Genomic DNA, 19065 nt, shown 5'->3' on the forward strand with positions numbered 1-19065 from the left:
TTCCTTGCTGACCTTGATCTGTACCAAATCTGCACCAACCCTACATACAACAAGGGGGCGACCCTGGACCTTATCATAGTTAAGTATGACTCCACCCAACTTGATTCTATTGGTTTTTTATGACTGGACACACCACCACCGCACCACATTCCTCATCACAGATGTTGTGAAAACAAAAAATGTCCAGCACTAACATGTTAGATGTCCAGGTACTTACAGATCAGTACAACAATTCCATGATGAACATTCTAGACTCAATTGCACCCTTACCACTAAAAAGAACGTCCACCAAAGACTCCAAACCTTGGTTCAATGGAAGCCTAAACGCTGAAAGAGAAGTTCGAAAGCACATTTCTTTAGAACCCAACTGGATCAAGCCAGAAATCGAACAAAAAAAGTTTTAGAACTTGACAAACTACAATCAAATAACCAATCTAAACCTGCTCCAAACCGAGGAATTTACCTTCTTCTTTCTGGGAAAGACAGAAATTATTGAAAATGATTTGCGATCAGCACTGAGGCACCTCCCGGTCATACCGTATTTCAGACTCGCTTTCCCCACATGACTCCCTGGGCACACCCCCAAAAACAATCCTTCTTGGAACACATTCCAAACCTTTGATGAAAGTGACAGTCTCAAAATTCTAACATCTCTGAAATCCTCTGAAACCCTCAAACCACTTCAACGATCCGCTGTTATCAAATTTCTTCAGTGAGATCAAATCGTTTACACTCCCACTTTGAACCAAGATAGTAAAAGCCTCACTACTTCAAGGTATTTTCCATTCCTGGCTGCCTAAAATCTAGGCAGGTAACCCTTATTTAAAAAAAAAAAAAAAAAACATGGCAGACCGCCCGGACCTAAGCAACTTCCACCCAATTTCCGACATTCCGACTCTGGCGAAGCTCCTTAAAAATGTGTCCAGGTTCAACTATGCAACCACATAGAAGGATTCTAACTTCTAGATCAATTCCACTCCGACTTTCGTCATGGCCACAGTACTGAATCAGCTTTCAAGCACACAGTGGATGACGCTCCAAAAATGCTAAATCAGAATGAATCCTGCCTTCTAATCCTCCTCGACCTATCGTCAGCCTTCGATACAGTTAAACCTGACAGCCTCCTTGAATGACTGGAACATAGGATGGAGCTATCAGGGTCCATCCTAAACTGGTTCACCTAATTTTTCCACAACAAAAGTCAAAGAATCAAGGTTAATCAGTCCCCGTCCAAGGCCACACTGGTCACATTAGGGGTCACACTGGGGTCCACTCTATCACCGCTCTCTTTAACCTATTCATGAAGCCTCAAACTGAAATTCTGCAACTATCCAGCACCCATTTTTACATGTATTCCAATGACACCCAACTATATCTGAAAATCTCCTCCCCTGAAGATATTAAGTCCCTCAACATAACTCTACAAAAACCTCAAAACTGGCTGACTCGTAACCACCTCAAACTAAATGCCCTCAAAATGGAATTCCCCTTAATCGTCCGACCCAAAAATTCACCAGAGGTCGAATTATGGATGAAGCATCTAACTGCTCTTAACTTCTCTCCACGCATTATGGATTGCACAAGATCCTTGGGAGTAACACTAGACAAGCACTTGAACATGCAGGAGCACATAAGTACCGCCACCAAGGCAGCAAACTACCAAATTAATATCTTAAGGAAATGTAAACAAGTCCTAGTTATTCCCAGGCTGGACTATGAAAGTGCAACCCTATGCTGCCTATCCAGCACAAGATCAAAAAGAAACATACACATCACCCCGGATATGAAATCCCTAAATTGGCTCCAATGTGAGGCATGGATACAGTAAAAAAATTGCCAGCATGATCCGTGTAGCCTTACACTTCAACACCCCAATGTACTTGAGTCAAGAACTAGAGCTATCTGGTGGCTGCAGATCCTCTAGAAGCACCAGCACCCTATTGCTGAAACCTTAGAAATTCCATAAAAAGAAAACTTGTAACAGTCTTTTCTCGGGTATTGCCCAGAGAATTTGGAACTCCTTATCTCCGGAAATTAAACGGATTCCCTCAGCTTCTTTATTCAAAAAAGAAGTTGAAGTGCTATTTATGAACACATTTCTACGGTAGTTCTCACAATGAGACCCATTGCCTACACCCATGATTATTATTCACGTTTGATCATGTCTGATGACTTTTCAACTTGGTCCTGTGGCGGTATCTGTCCTCAATTGTTAACTATTACACTCTGTACCTCTATTCATTATGTTGTTTACTCTTCTTACTTCTTCTTTCCGAGCATTTTTAAAGCACTCTGATACCCTCTCACAGGCCATGTTTGCACTATATAAAATTTTATAAATGAATAAAAATAAATAATAGAATACTATCAAGAGAAGAAATGCCTTTTGAAAGGGATTCCTACATAAACAACCATGAAATGCCATCAATAGCATAACATGTGGATCGAAGGCAGCTAGATGTTTTATAGTGCAACTGTATCTACATACCATCAGACATTTCCACTCTGCTGGTCACAAGCTTCAGCTCATCACTGTACTTTACAGGTTCTTGATACGAACAATCATGCAATGCCTTTTACCCAGGGCTTCCCCGCAGAGTGGAGTCAACTACCTGATACTTCTTCCTTCCCTCAACTCCATGTGTGGAAGATTGTGTTGCAAGTCTCTATCAGGATATAAATATCTATTTCAGCTTCAAAAGAGCCCTGGCAGACCACCTAAAGACAAACCTGTTGTGCCATCAACTTATGTTTCATTGATTGCTCTCTGAGGCAATTCTTATCCCTTTTAAGGACAGAACTTGAAAATAGTTTGTTGGTGGTCAGGCTTCTCTCGGATGTCTAATCATGCTCCACAATATATCTGAGGAGACAAATTTGACGCTGCAGACAAACAGATACCTATTGGCCTCTTAACCTCCAGGGAACTCTTATCTAAATTGTGGAACTGAGATGTTTCTGCAAGATGTCTACTAAAAGGGGCTTTGTGGTGCACTTGCCGATTTCATTTGACAAAAAAGATCTAGTCCAGATTACCCACCAAGTAATTAAAATGTTCACACTGTACTGTCACCGTCAAGCTTCTTCATTCCCCCTGTTGAATGCTATAGAAGCCTGTTCTAAAACCTTCTACCCCACTCTCCTTGCTAGAATTTCATTACCTGACAGCATTTGCCTAGACATTTCTTTCAGCCGATGGCCCCAGTCCTCTGGCTTTTTTTTTCAGGAAACACTGTGCTTTACACCAGCTTTTATTTCTGCCAGAATGTACTTGAAAACATTCTTCAAAAATGGTACCTTTCCTACTGACCTCCAAATATATTAGGCCACTGGTCAAAGAACCAGGGCTACAGATAACAACTATCAGAATTGTAGACTAGTATACAGTTGCTGGCAAATCATCTTGTCAGAGTAGCATTAAACAAAACTATCATAGTAGCTTAAGTCTAATAGAAGTTTAGTAGATGCTTATGTAGTTTTCTGCTCTTGTCAAGGGACTGAATCATCTCTCTTTGATACCTGGAGTGACCTCAGATCACTAATGGATGGAAACAGAGCCATCACTCTCATCTTGCTGAACGTATTAATTTACATTTTATAAAGACATATATCACAATTCATTCATCCATTAATCAACTCAGGTGTCACATCTTTCTCTCATGTTCTGAGGAAAAAGATTCACTTCCTTAGGATGTCTACACCAGGTTCAAAAGCACTAACGTGGTTTTTCTCTCTCTCTCCCGTTTTGACTGTGGTAATGGACTCTACCTCAGCATATCAGTATACCTGCTGCAAACACTACAAAGTACTTCATCTATGCCTATGGGATCATGTAATGCTGGCCTTCCACTAACCCACTTCGCTGGCTGCCAGGAAACAGCTAAATCTCTTTAAAAGCCCCCTGCATAGCATACCATGTCCTCCATATTAGAACAGGACCAAAATTAATACACACAGAACCAGTAGTCAGACTGGTCTTCGTTAAGCTTTTGTTCTAAGAACAGCTAAGAATTCAAGTGCCTCTTTTAATCAACCCTGCAGACTGACATTTCGAACTCATACTGAACCTCGAACCAATAAAATCAAGGACCACCTCACATTCTGAGGAATTATATGAACATTGGTGTTCGGTCCCCATTCCTGAAACAACTTTGATACAGCAACCTTGTTGGCTGCCTTTTCTAACTAATGCCAATGGAGACAGCTCCTCTTGCACTTCTCTAAAATAGTTTATATTGCATCACCAAGGTCTGTACAGGTTTGGTAACTTTATCTGTATTATACACCCAGCTGGTATTTTAGTTCACTTAGCTGCAAAGGCAGGTTTGATACAACATGACCTGAACTCTTTTTTGGGCCCCCAAATAGGACACAAAGCTTTTGCCATATAAAACTGCCAACTCTTAAGGCTGTATAACCTTACTGCATGGCACAATTCATGCCATATCACAACATTTCCTAACATCACCAGGCCTAGATGCAGCTCCAAGTTCATTGGAATAGGACAGGTCCTCACACCCAAAAACAGCGCTTCCTTCCCAGGATACAAAAGATCCGCACACACACACAGACAGTGTGTCAACTCACCTACTCAGCAGGCAAAGCAGCAGTGCCACAAGGTGAACTAAGGGGCAGCTACTTAGTGTACAAACTGTGATGATGGCATGGCTGGGAGCCTGTGCAAGATTGCCGCATTGTAGTGCAGCTCGGCTGGCAGGGATCACAAATCCAACCAAAATCCTTCCATCTGCAGCCTAAATCATAATAATTGCCATGATACCTGTGGCTGGTCGATGTGGGCTTCCAGATAATCGTTACTAACAGAGTTGGCTGGGCCGTTCGCGACCACGCCTGCCCGAGATGGCAGGCAGCGTGTACGAGGTAGTGCTTGGAGAGCTGGGACCTGCAAGGCCTGCTGGGCCACAGACAGACAGTGACTCTCTTCAGGCCCAGCCAGCTTTCGATGGAGGACGAAAATACAGTAAGTGCACCCGGAGGGGCTTGTGCCCGACGAGACGTGGCCAGGCAGCCATTTAAAATGGCGAGGCGGCCCATGCTGTTGAAGTGCAAGGTGGTACAACAGGCCGCAATGGTGGCCAGCCTGAGGTGAGAGGCGTCTCCCACGTGGCGCGCAGCCCCCGACTATCCCATTGCTGCGAGGTACAAGCAGAGCGTGCCCAGGGGTGATATATAGCCTGGAATCAGTGCAGACTCTTCCCTGCAACGCAGAAAAGACCCCCTGAGAGGTGGAGCGGAGCTGGGCTGCAAACAGGGCTCCGTGCAGGGGACGGTCTTGACAGAGCTGCACACTGAATGAAATACAGACCGCCAAAGGCCTCCTGACTCCAGGGTAAGGAGAGTGCTGCTGAACTCACACCTAAAGCACCTCACACATAGACACTCATAGTGCCTATTAACCTGTGCTGCCACCCCCTCCTTAGTGACTATTGCAAAAGGACAAGCATGGGGGCCCATATGTGAGGTGAAGATGGGCCACCTTCCCATCTACAACTAGGAAGTGAAGAGGGGGAGTTCCAAGAAGCCTGCAGGAAGCGGCAGGAGACCCCGGCATGACATAGCTGTGAAGACTCTGCGATCCTGTCCTACTGCGTGAACTGGCCCAGCCCTATTGTTATAAGCAACCTATACGCTCAGCGGTCTGTGGGGGTGTAAGACTCAGGAATGCACAGCCCGACTTAGGAGTGTGGACCCCATCGAATGTTCTGCACCCTATATTAATGCATGGAACCCACCAACTGCTCCACTGCTTAGTGTGTGGGATTAGAAATATCTGGGCATAGTCACGAGACTGAGCAGTGCCATAACCACAAGACAACATGGGAAAGCAGATAAAAGTCAACCCGCTTGAATTTTGAGACTAGGAACTCCTCCAGGACATCGTAGAGAGCCATGCCCGATGGTGAACAGGCATCAGGCACTGCAGGATAACCATTGCTGGAGACAACCTAGATGCTATGCAGACCAGTTTCCAGTCCATAGATGGAAAAATAGACACCCTCAATCTCTGAATGGATCATATGTCTGGCAAATTGGATCAACAGTCATTGTGCATCACAGCGGCGGAACACAAATTTCATCGACAGAAGCTGATGTTAAAAATTAGCACAAAATGCCTCAATATGCCATTATAGAAGCAAAAAATGAAGATTTAGAGGCACGCTCACAGCATACAACTTTCAAATCATAGGTGTGCCTGAATCGACTAACGTGAAAAAGATGGAGGCATATGTGGAGAGGATGCTGCTTTTGGAGCTGAAGCTCTGTCACAGTTGCTTGTGGTAGAGCGTGCACACCGCTTGCTCATGGTGCGGCCCCTTTTGTGTGTGCCGAACAGGCCAATCATAGCAAGGCTGTTGAATTACCAAGACAGAAACACAATTTTCAGACTGGCGCACGAAAAACAAACCATCAGCTACCAGGGGCACCAGATAGCATTTTACACCGATTTCATAGTTGCAGTTCAGATGGCTCGGTGTGAATTTCTCTCTGTAAAAGAGCAACTCCAGAGACCCCAGCTACGTTACGCCATGATGTACCAGCCAATACTCCAGATGAAGTCCCCCCAAAATTCTACCAACCCATTTACAACCGCTGCTCCCCTTGCTGGCCCTACCGAACCAATCCAACTTTATTCCATCTCGCTCCTCCGCACATAATCTGCATCCAATATTTGCTTTGCTTCATCAGATAGACCCCTCCATGCAGACTGCAGCCGTGTTGTTGTACACCACTAAAGCGTTTGACTCCATTGCCTGGGAGTATATGTTCACCATCATGGCCCGTATGGGTATGTCGGAGGAATTTTTCGCTGAGTCTGCCTTCAGTATACAGTGCCAACAGTGCGAGTACATGTAAACGGACAAACATCAGATAGTTTCCCAATAGGCAGAGGCACGCGAAAGGGGAGCCCATTTTCGTCTGTGGTGTTTGCCAATACTTTGGAACCCTTAGCATGCGTTATTCGCCAAAGGTATGCTGCTGCAACAGTGCGGTTTAGCCTGCGACCAATAGGCATTTCACTATATGCGGACGACATGGTGATATATGAACGTGACCCTTCGGTGCTCCTCTCCCCGGTAATCCATGAATACATCAGAGTTTAACGCTACGCGGGGCTGTGCATCAACTGGTACACATCTGTAATACTCCCACTAACACCCTGCAATTCCCCTTTGAATTTCCGTTGATGTGGGATTCGGATACCAACCCGGTTAAATACCTCGGGGACTGGATACAGAGGGACAGGGATTCTGAACTGGGGATCCATCACAATTATGGCACAGCAATCTCGAAACATGAAGATCAGGTATCACGCTTGTCACGCTTACCTCTGTCCATGGCAGATAGAATAGCAAAATTGCTATAGTTGATGGTGTTGCCAAAAATTCTCTACCTATTTGTCAATGTCCCCACAATTCTTTCAAAAGAATTCGGTCATTACTACTGACTCTGGTATAGGCGAGGAAGCAGCCCAGAATCAGTAGGGGTATCCTTACCATGCCATACGATAGAGGAGGTTTTAACGCTCCAGATTTCTATCTATATTATTTATGTGTGCAAGCCCATTTCGCTCACTACTGATAGGTGGCACATGAGTACATACTGCTCACAGCAGTAGAACATGATGCCGTCGATCCTGTCCCGCTTCAGGCTTTACTATCACATAGATGGGAGGGAATATGACACATGGAGATTAACACAATAAGCTCTGCCACACGTCTGGCAGATACTGGGACGCTTGACAGGGAAACTTATTTTATACTCTCCAGCACTTCCCTTGCAGCATCATTCAACAATTTCGACTACATGGGAATAAAAGGCCCTTAAAACTGCTCCACCAGGCTGGGTTAAAGACTATGGGAGATGCCTACCCAAATTACACATTTGTGAATCTCAAGGACCTCACCCCCACACAGATAAGCACCCCAAGTTAATTTACTACAGGTTCAGAACTGCTATGTGTCAGCTATACCCCAGTTCCTTGCGGTTCCTCCTACCCTCTCTGCCCTACAGGTATTGCTTACCAGTGACACATGCAACAATTTAATAACTAACCTACATAAAGCAGCACAAACGGATAGGCACCTGACCACGGATAGTGCTCGGGGAGCTTGGAGTGACACACTGGGGAGAGAAATATAGGAGACAGAATGGTATTTTTGACGGGGGCACTATGTGTAGGTGCATGTTTGAGTGTCACTGTTTTCTGACCTGTTATACATGCTATTGTTGTACACTAAAACCTGAATAAAACTTCTAATAAAAAAAGAAAGAAATTGTATGACATCCTGGACAACCGGCAGTAGCTGAAACCTCTTCAAAGTGTGAAAACCCTTATTGCCCACAAAATGCCATACAGAATGCTTTATGGAATTTGTTTAAGTTCCACTAAAATATATGAATTTATCTGTAGAAAGACATGTATAGGAGAGAGGATGTGTAAATATAGGTTCCACGTTCCATCTAAGGTAGCTTAATTTAAAGTGGCCATTCCCTCAACCTGCATCATTTTAGCACTGGTGCATTTTGCTCACTAACAATACAGCAGGAGGCCCAGCAAACTTTCGAAAGACTGTACTTCCTACCGACCCATCTTATTAATTAACATTGAATCAAAAATACTTGTCAAAGCAATGGCTACTAGACTGGTCAAAGTTATCAGTCTATTGGAATACAAGGAGCAAAATGGCCATATGCTCAATAGGGGTACTTGAATGTCTGCGATGCCTTCATATTGCACTGGCCTGCAAAGATGAAAAGTCTAAAAATAGTATATTTTTGCTTCTGGATATAAAACGCACCTTCAATTCAGTCTGAAAGCCATTCGTGATTCAAATACTTCACAAGATGTGGCTTGGCCCCCGTTTCCTCACACTCATTGAAATGTTATGAAAGTCAATGGAGTATTGTCACCGCCCATTCCAATAGAATGGGGCAGGCAGCAGGGTTGTCCTCTTTCGCCCTTGCAACTTGCCCTAGTGGTTGAGCCGCCTGCAGAATTCATTAGAGTTGACGCCAGTGTGTGAGGCTTTCAGTGGAGAGGGGGTGGGTGTGAGGACAGAATTTCATTAGACATAGAGGACATGCTCCTCTATGTAAAGTAACCCAAAATCATAATCCCTCGCCTTTTGGAAATCCTGCAGATCTCTGGGGAGTCATTAGGACTTAAAGCTGAACTGAGAGAAATCGACTTTCATACTGGTGAAGGGGAGTCTGCAATCTTGCCTCTCTGGTACTGGACTTCGACTGGCTGTCAACTAGTTTTGGTATATGTTTATGACAATAGCTCAGTTCCAACAAACCTATTGGGACCTAACCATTGCACCTCTCCTGGTTAAAGTAAAATATTACCTTAAAGCTTAGTCATGGTGCATTCTTTAAAATGATTTCTCTCCATTTATTTCCTTATGTTTTACAGCATTAGCCCTACATATTACCACCCACATGCCTGCTTGGCTAGCAACTTCCTATGGGCTGCTAAACACCTTTGTATCTCATTCGAAAAATGCTCCCAATCACCATATGATCCAGGACTAGGGTGAGCAGTTGTGAAATTAGATTACTGGGCCATCCTGCTGGTTACTAATCAACGACTGGCTGTACGGAGATCGAGGAGACCCACATAACAGGTTGGAACTGGACTTGGTTGACATGGACAGCATACTGAACCTGCTGTACAGCAGGGGTCCACCTACCACCCATAGCCGGACTTCTCATCCTCTGCTGGCAAGCTGCTCTCCACATCATAAATGGCACACAATACTCAAGGAGGCAACTCCTCTCTGGCACAATGCTTGGCTTACAAGCACAGGTTAACTAACTGAGTTCACACAGTGAGACTTGACAGGCATTTCAAATGTTGGTGAGCTTTGGAAGGGAATCACATTAAATCATCCAAAGAATTAGCAGATGAAGTTGCAGTTCTACGGATACCTGCAGGTAGGACATGCCTTAGAGGCATACTGTGACAAGCTCTCAGCAGGCCCTGATTGTAACCCTTTAGAAGACCAATTGATAATTCAGGGACTTGGCAGAAGGGGCATCGCGAAACTATACAAAGCTCTAGTGATCTATTCACCTGACCCCCACACAATAAATGAGCTAAACCTAGTAATGTGACTTGGGACATCATGAAAAGGATGGCTGGACAGCAGTCAAACTAGCCCCCATGCTACTTGCCATTTCTACTCACGTTTGCCTTAATAAGGAAAATGTCACTTACCCAGTGTACATCTGTTCGTGGCATGAGTCGCTGCAGATTCACATGCTGTGCACAGTCCGCCGTCTGGTGTTGGGCTCGGAGTGTTACAAGTTGTTTTTGTTCGAAGAAGTCTTTTTCGAGTCACGAGACCGAGGGACTCCTCCCATTTCGATTCCATTGCGCATGGGCGTCGACTCCATCTTAGATTGTTTTCCCCGCAGAGGGTGAGGTAGGAGTTGTGTATGTTAGTAATAGTGCCCATGCAATTGAATGAGTACGTATGTACATAATAAAGGTTAAAGTAATATATTTACAAATGTACAAATGTTCAAGATCTACTTCTAAACGGCTACAGGCTCCCGGGGAGGCGGGTGGGCGCATGTGAATCTGCAGCGACTCATGCCACGAACAGATGTACACTGGGTAAGTGACATTTTCCGTTCGATGGCATGTGTAGCTGCAGATACACATGCTGTGCATAGACTAGTAAGCAGTTATCTCCCCAAAAGCGGTGGTTCAGCCTGTAGGAGTTGAAGTAGTTTGAAATAATGTTCTTAGTACAGCTTGACCTACTGTGGCTTGTTGTGCAGTTAACACATCTACACAGTAGTGCTTGGTAAATGTATGAGGCGTAGACCATGTTGCTGCCTTACATATTTCGTTCATTGGAATATTTCCTAGAAAGGCCATGGTAGCCCCTTTTTTTCTGGTTGAGTGTGCCTTTGGTGTAATAGGCAGCTCTCTCTTTGCTTTAAGATAGCAGGTTTGAATACACTTAACTATCCATCTAGCAATGCCTTGTTTTGAAATTGGATTTCCTGTATGAGGTTTTTGAAAGGCAATAAATAGTTGTTTTGTTTTTCTAATTAGTTTTGTTCTGTCAATGTAGTACATTAGTGCTCTTTTGATGTCTAATGTATGTAGTGCTCTTTCAGCTACAGAGTCTGGTTGTGGGAAGAACACTGGTAATTCTACCGTTTGATTTAAGTGGAACGGTGAGATAACCTTTGGTAAAAATTTGGGATTTGTTCTTAGAACTACTTTATTTTTATGTATCTGAATAAATGGTTCTTGTATGGTAAATGCTTGAATCTCGCTCACTCTTCTTAGAGATGTGATGGCAATCAAAAATGCAACTTTCCACGTTAAGTATTGCATTTCACAAGAATGCATGGGCTCGAAAGGTGGACCCATGTGTCTTGTTAAGACAATGTTGAGGTTCCATGAAGGAACAGGTGGTGTTCTTGGTGGTATGATTCTCTTTAAGCCTTCCATAAACGTTTTAATGACTGGTATTCTAAATAGTGAAGTTGAATGAGTAATTTGTAGGTAAGCTGATATTGCGGTGAGATGTATCTTTATGGAAGAGAAAGCTAGATTTGATTTTTGCAAATGTAGTAAATATCCTACTATATCCTTCGGAGATGCGTGTAACGGCTGAATTTGATTATTCTGGCAGTAATACACAAATCTTTTCCACTTGTTTGCGTAGCAGTGTCTAGTGGTAGGTTTCCTAGCTTGTTTTATGACCTCCATACATTCTTGTGTGAGGTGCAAGTGTCCGAATTCTAGGACTTCAGGAGCCAAATTGCTAGATTCAAAGATGCTGGATTTGGATGTCTGATCTGTTGTTTGTGTTGTGTTAACAGATCTGGTTTGTTGGGTAGTTTGACATGAGGTACTACTGACAGGTCTAGTAGTGTTGTGTACCAAGGTTGCCTTGCCCATGTTGGTGCTATTAGTATGAGTTTGAGTTTGTTTTGACTCAACCTGTTTACTACATATGGAAGGAGAGGGAGAGGGGGAAAAGCGTATGCAAAGATCCCTGACCAGTTCATCCATAGAGCATTGCCTTGGGATTGATCTTGTGGGTACCTGGATGTGAAGTTTTGGCATTTTGAGTTTTCCTTTGTTGCAAATAGATCTATTTGAGGTGTCCCCCAAATTTGAAAGTAATTGTTTAGTATTTGGGGGTGAATTTCCCATTCGTGGGTTTGTTGGTGATCTCGAGAGAGATTGTCTGCCAACTGGTTCTGAATCCCTGGAATAAATTGTGCTATTAGGCGAATGTGGTTGTGAATCGCCCAATGCCATATTTTTTGTGTGAGGAGGCACAACTGTGTCGAGTGTGTCCCTCCTTGTTTGTTTAGATAATACATTGTTGTCATGTTGTCTGTTTTGACAAGAATGTATTTTTTGGTTATTATGGGTTGAAATGCTTTTAGTGCTAGAAATACTGCTAACATTTCCAAGTGATTTATGTGAAACTGTCTCTGATGTATGTCCCATTGTCCTTGGATGCTGTGTTGATTGAGGTGTGCCCCCCACCCTGTCATGGAAGCATCTGTTGTTATGACGTATTGTGGCACTGGGTCTTGGAAAGGCCGCCCTCGGTTTAAGTTTGTACTGTTCCACCATAGAAGCGAGATGTATGTTTGGCGGTCTATCAACACCAGATCTAGAAGTTGACCCTGTGCTTGTGACCATTGTGATGCTAGGCACTGTTGTAAGGACCGCATGTGCAATCTTGCGTTTGGGACAATGGCTATGCATGAAGACATCATGCCTAGTAGTTTCATTACCATTCTGACTTGTATCTTTTGTGTTGGATACATGGCCTGTATTACTTTGTGAAATGTTTGAACCCGTTGTGGACTTGGAGTGGCAATCCCTTTTGCTGTGTTGATTGTCGCTCCTAAGTATTGCTGCGTTTGACACGGCAAAAGGTGTGACTTTGCGTAGTTGATGGAGAAACCTAGCCTGTGAAGGGTTTGTATGACATATTTTGTGTGCTGTGAACACTGTTTTAGCGTGTTGGTTTTGATTAACCAGTCGTCTAAGTACGGGAACACATGTATTTGCTGCCTTCTGATATGTGCAGCTACTACTGCCAGGCATTTTGTAAAAACTCTTGGCGCAGTTGTTATTCCGAATGGCAACACTTTGAATTGGTAATGTATTCCTTGGAATACGAACCTTAGATATTTCCTGTGTGAAGGATGTATTGGTATATGGAAGTACGCATCTTTTAGATCTAATGTTGTCATGTAGTCTTGCAGTTTGAGCAGTGGGATTACGTCTTGTAACGTGACCATGTGAAAGTGGTCTGATTTGATGTAGATATTTAGTGTTCTGAGATCCAGTATTGGTCTCAGAGTGTTGTCCTTTTTGGGTATTAGAAAGTACAGTGAGTAAACTCCTGTGTTTTTTTGTTGAATTGGTACTAATTCTATTGCGTCCTTTTGTAACAATGCTTGAACTTCTAGTCCTAGAAGATCTATATGTTGTTTTGACATATTGTGTGTTTTCGGTGGGATGTTTGGAGGGAATTGGCGAAATTCTATGCAATAACCATGCTGGATAATTGCTAAGACCCAAGTGTCTGTTGTTATTTCCTCCCAAAGTTTGTAAAATTGTCTTAGTCTTCCCCCCACAGGTGTTATGTGAGGGGGGTGTGTGACTTGTGAGTCACTGCTTATTTTGAGGGGTTTTGGGGCCTTGGAATTTCCCTCGATTTTTTGGGAATTGGCCCCCTCTAAATTGCCCCCGAAAACCTCCCCTCTGATATTGACCCTGGTAGGTAGGCCTTGTTTGTGAGGTTGTGGTTTCTGTGGGTTGACCTCGAAACCCTCCCCTAAAAGGTGTTTTCCGAAATGTGCCTCTGCTCTGCGGGGAGTAGAGTGCGCCCATGGCTTTGGCTGTATCGGTGTCCTTCTTGAGTTTTTCGATGGCAGTGTCTACCTCCGGCCCAAACAATTGCTGTTCATTAAACGGCATATTGAGCACAGCCTGCTGGATTTCCGGTTTGAACCCCGAAGTGCGCAGCCATGCGTGTCTTTGTATTGTGACTGCAGTGTTTATTGTCCTTGCAGCTGTATCTGCTGCATCCATGGAAGACCGTATCTGATTATTTGAGATACTTTGTCCCTCTTCCACCACTTGTTGCGCTCTTTTTTGGAACTCCTTGGGTAAATGTTCGATGAAATGTTGCATTTCATCCCAATGAGCCCTGTCGTATCTTGCCAAAAGTGCTTGTGAATTGGCAATAAGCCACTGATTTGCTGCTTGTGCTGCAACCCTTTTTCCCGCAGCATCAAATTTGCGGCTCTCCTTGTCTGGAGGTGGTGCGTCGCCTGAGGTATGAGAGTTGGCTCTTTTACGAGCTGCCCCCACAACTACTGAGTCTGGTGTTAGTTGTGTTGTAATATATATTGGATCCGTGGGCGGTGGCTTATATTTTTTCTCCACCCTTGGAGTTATGGCTCTGCCTTTAACTGGATCCTGAAATATTTGCTTTGAATGTCTTAGCATTCCTGGGAGCATAGGAAGGCTTTGATACTGGCTATGGGTGGAGGATAGGGTGTTAAAAAGAAAGTCATCCTCAATTGGTTCCGAATGTAAGGAGACATTGTGAAACTCGGCTGCCCTTGCGACCACCTGTGTATAGGATGTACTGTCCTCAGGTGGTGACGGTTTTGTAGGATAACAGTCTGGGCTATTGTCAGACACTGGAGCATCGTAGAGGTCCCATGCATCGGGATCATCCTGACTCATTGTGGTATGAGCTGGTGAGTGCATTAGTGGTGGAGTTGCCTCTGGTGATGCATGTGTTGATGCTGGTGGAGAAGGTGGCAGGGTTGTTTTCTTTGCCACCTTTGCCTGTGGTTGCTTATCCCCTTGTTGAAAAGCAAGCTTCCTTTTAATCTTGATTGGGGGAAGAGTGGTTATCTTCCCTGTATCCTCATGAATATGAAACCTTCTCTGCGTGTAGTCAGGCTCTCCAGCTTGAAGCTCTTCTCCAAATCTGTGTAATTGGGTGGTTAACCCTTGTTCCTCTGTATAGGAACTGGTTTTCGGCTCCGAGACTGGATGTTTCGGCACCGAAATCTTTTTGGGCTCCGAAGAAATTTTCTACGGTTTCGGCGCGGTGTCTTGGTGCCGAATCTCTTCGGTGCCGCTGTCTCTGTGCCGAATTTTCTCGGAGCCGCTCTCTCGGCTCCGAGGTTGCTGAGTGGCGGTATCACGACCGGAGTCGGATGACTTCGACACCAGCATGCCCTTTTTTGGTGCCTTGGGTCGGTCACCTAGTCTTTGGGTTGAGCCATGGCCTGTTGGTGGTGGCGTCCCCTGGGCTTTTGTGGACTTTTCGTGAGTCCTTATTTTCGACGTCTTACTCACGGTTGTTGTTTCTTCGGTGTCGAGTTCTTCTGAATCCGATTCGTGGATGGAGAAAGCTTCGTCTTCCTCCTCGAACCGTTGTTGACCTGTCGGCGTGGACGCTATTTGTAGTCTCCTGGCCCTTCGGTCTCTCAGCGTCTTCCTCGACCGAAACGCTCGACAGGCTTCACACGTATCCTCCTTGTGCTCGGGGGACAAGCACAAGTTACAGACCAGATGCTGATCCGTATACGGATATTTGTTATGTCATTTTGGACAGAAGCGGAACGGGGTCCGTTCCATCAGTCTTGAAGTCGCACGCGGTCGGGCCGACCAGGCCCCGACGGGGGATCGAAATTACCCCGAAGGGCCACCGGAGCTCTTCAAAATTCGGTGTCGATTTGTTCTAACTAACCCGATACCGAACACAACAATACCGTCGGTTTTTTCCGAGATTCTAACTAACTTTCCGACCCGAAACACGGAGCAAAAAGGAACACGTCCGAACCCGATGGCGGAAAAAAAACAATCTAAGATGGAGTCGACGCCCATGCGCAATGGAATCGAAATGGGAGGAGTCCCTCGGTCTCGTGACTCAAAAAAGACTTCTTTGAACAAAAACAACTTGTAACACTCCGAGCCCAACACCAGACGGCGGACTGTGCACAGCATGTGTATCTGCAGCTACACATGCCATCGAACGTTTAAATATATACATAGATGTTATTTCTCCCTCACAACTTTAGTGCAAGGGAAGGGCACAAACCTCATTATGTCTGAGGTGCAAATTTACACCAGGCACTTTTTTCCATACAGTGTGGGACTGTCCAGTCATTCAAGCCTTTTGGCTGACCATTTGTAGACTCTGTAGACGTGCTGAAGGCTGGGCTTTAGACCCAGATCCCCAAATTATACACAGTACTCAGACACCAGTATCTTCTGGGTACCGGGTTGCTAAAAGGGACTTAATGCTGCACTTGCAAGATGAATGTGCCTCAACAGTCATAAAGTGGATCAATGGCATAAATCATTGTACCAAACTGGAGGAATATAAAGCTTGCAGCATGGATGCCAAACCCGCCAAAATATGAGGCCCGTGGCTCAACTCTAATATTGCACTGTGATTCCATTGTCAACAATGATACTGCTGTTAACTGGAAAACAGAACTATATTTTATGAGATATGGTTGATCCTTGATGCCCTTTGTCATGTAGTGCACACATTCGTCACGTCTATGTGCCTGACATTCACATAACTGCTTGTTTTTGTTTCTTATCACGTTTAAAATGAATACAAAGAACTATAAAAAGTATGCAACAGGAGTTCTACTCTTACTGATAATTCATTGAGGAGCCCCAGTCAAATTGTTTTAGTAATTCTATCGAATGGCCAGCTATCAGTTTCTTGACTGTGAGTAAAACACTTTTTTTTCAAAGACATACCAAGTAGTGATATGTACAGCAAAGACTAGCATGTGATAAAAAAAAAATGTCCAACTCGCCCTTCTTAATTGTCCTTATTTATTGGGGTGAGACAGGAAATTCAAGTGTCACTACAGAGGAAAAAATGTTTCCCCCAAAATTACCTACTGTCCTTCTATGGGCGCGGTAAACGTTATGTGCAAAACCAATGCGTCCAATTGTGGATTATAAACGTGATGGCTCAAATGTAGTCCTTGTATTGCACCATTTATCCACACAACAATTCGATTCTTGGAAATGACTGAAAGCCTGAAATGGCACAGGTTGCCAATTGCTATTTACTTCATTAGCCCTCTTCCATAGATCATGACCCTATTTTGCCTTGATAGTTGTTTCTCAATTTGCTCAATTTGGTACGCTTGGCTTTCCATGATACCCACTGTTAGAATTAGTCAATACAGAGTTACATTCTGAAAGGGAAGTGGGTCAGAAATTAATCATCACATAGAATGACATTCTGAAAGGGTAACAGGGCAAGCAATTACAGGTGTCTTGCAGTCTGCCTTGTGGTTCCATTAATGGCGATGGTGGTCCCAATACTGACAATGGATTGCAAGGAGCCATCATGTTCACAGGTAATGGGGTAATTCAGGCCACGTTCTGATATCAGAGATTTCCTAGGAAGGGCTTTATTCACAGAAGACGTTGCCTGGGTATATGTGGGCACATGATTGGGTGGTGAGGAGGGAGCATCGGCTCATAGACTAAGTTAATCACCATGTTGAGCTTGTACTCTTCTGGTGGTCATCAGTATCTTCTGGATTGGGGCTGTGGATTACGTAGATCTGATATCATAATTCTGGATGCAAGACTATAGATCGTTATTTTAGAGGGCATTTATTTCCTTTTTCTGGAGATTATGTTTTTTTGTTTGTTATATAGCTAGATACCTTCCATTCTCACAGACAATCTAGTCCTATGATGTACCATGTCCAATGGTTTTCAAATTAGGGTGGAAAATGAGGCTCCATAGTTGGTGCTCCTTAATAGTATTCTTTCTAAGGAGTACTACTTTAATGCTGTTTTTTTGTTTAGATTTTCTGCCAACATTAAGACAGTGCCCTTGAGCCCATAATATCTACAAGAGCACTAGATTCTCTCTATGCCTAAACGTTATTTAAAGAGGTTATTCCCCATCTGGAGGTTCACTGGTCAGTTTACAGACTACCCTTGCAGTGTTGGTCAGGAAGAGTTTTATTTGAGGATCTGTGGGATCGGATATGTATAAGATGCCATCATAATGATACCCAGTTGAGGCTTATGTGCTGTCCACTGTAGAAGCTCACGTAAATCTTCAAGCAGACATACACCATCGAGGTGGTCTAACCTGGGCATATTATTTTGCATTCTCAAAGTCCTATAGTTATAATAGGCCTAGAAAATAGTGTAGAGACTGCACACGATTAATAATCAGTTTCCACTTTAGATATGATAACTCCATTTCCGTCTTTTTTTGGTGGTTGATGTCAGGCACTGACTGGTACATTGTTAGAAAGCAAGGACTGTGACAAAAATGACAGACAAGGTAGTAATGTGCCTCAGTGGATACTGTAATCTTGATAATTCTCAATTCAAGGGTTCCTCATCATAATCAATGGATTTTTTACTTCCCCGAGAAATAAGTCCCCCCTCGTCAAAGAGTACTACCTCCACCTAGTATGCAGAATACTTAGTGATTCAGTGGGGAATCCTTGACATTTCTAGAAACAGGACGAGCAAAATTTATTTTTTTAAATAATAGAATAATATTTGAAATGCAGTGCTTATTGTGAAAACATTTATTTCATTTGTAGGAAGCAAATGAGTTGCTTTTCTCTTAAGTCAGGATTCCCTCCAATAAGTAAGGACTGTGACAAGGAAAACTCAGGCTCCGAGATATGAAGATTACTCATAAGTATTTGTGGCATTAAGTGCAGTAGAGCCTTCAACAGGTGTCTTCCTTTCATTCAATATGAGACAGATTCAACACTTTCAATGGTCCGGAGACTGTTAGAGCTGTTTGCGGATGGATCTGTACATGTGGGTCCATCTCAGACACCTTGCAGCATCTATTCCTAAAACTAGTTAGTATGCAGAGCTGTGTTCTATTGGGGATTCTTTGCCTACTAAAAAAGCAGCAAAGACTGTGTGTTTATGATCAATAGTTGACATTAAGACAGAAAAAGGTTTCTGAAACAGCAATAAGTTATTGGAGCCAGCAGCAC

At 43.8% G+C, this 19065-nt stretch overlaps 1 protein-coding gene across 3 annotated transcripts in view; it reads right to left on the reverse strand.

The window, feature by feature from the left end:
• Nucleotides 1–19065, reverse strand: part of MTMR1 (myotubularin related protein 1) — a 403694-nt gene that overhangs the window by 204254 nt on the left and 180375 nt on the right. The window lies entirely within an intron of this gene.

The sequence above is a fragment of the Pleurodeles waltl genome, chromosome 2_1 (genome assembly GCF_031143425.1).
Source record: "Pleurodeles waltl isolate 20211129_DDA chromosome 2_1, aPleWal1.hap1.20221129, whole genome shotgun sequence".
Lineage (NCBI taxonomy): Eukaryota > Metazoa > Chordata > Amphibia > Caudata > Salamandridae > Pleurodeles > Pleurodeles waltl.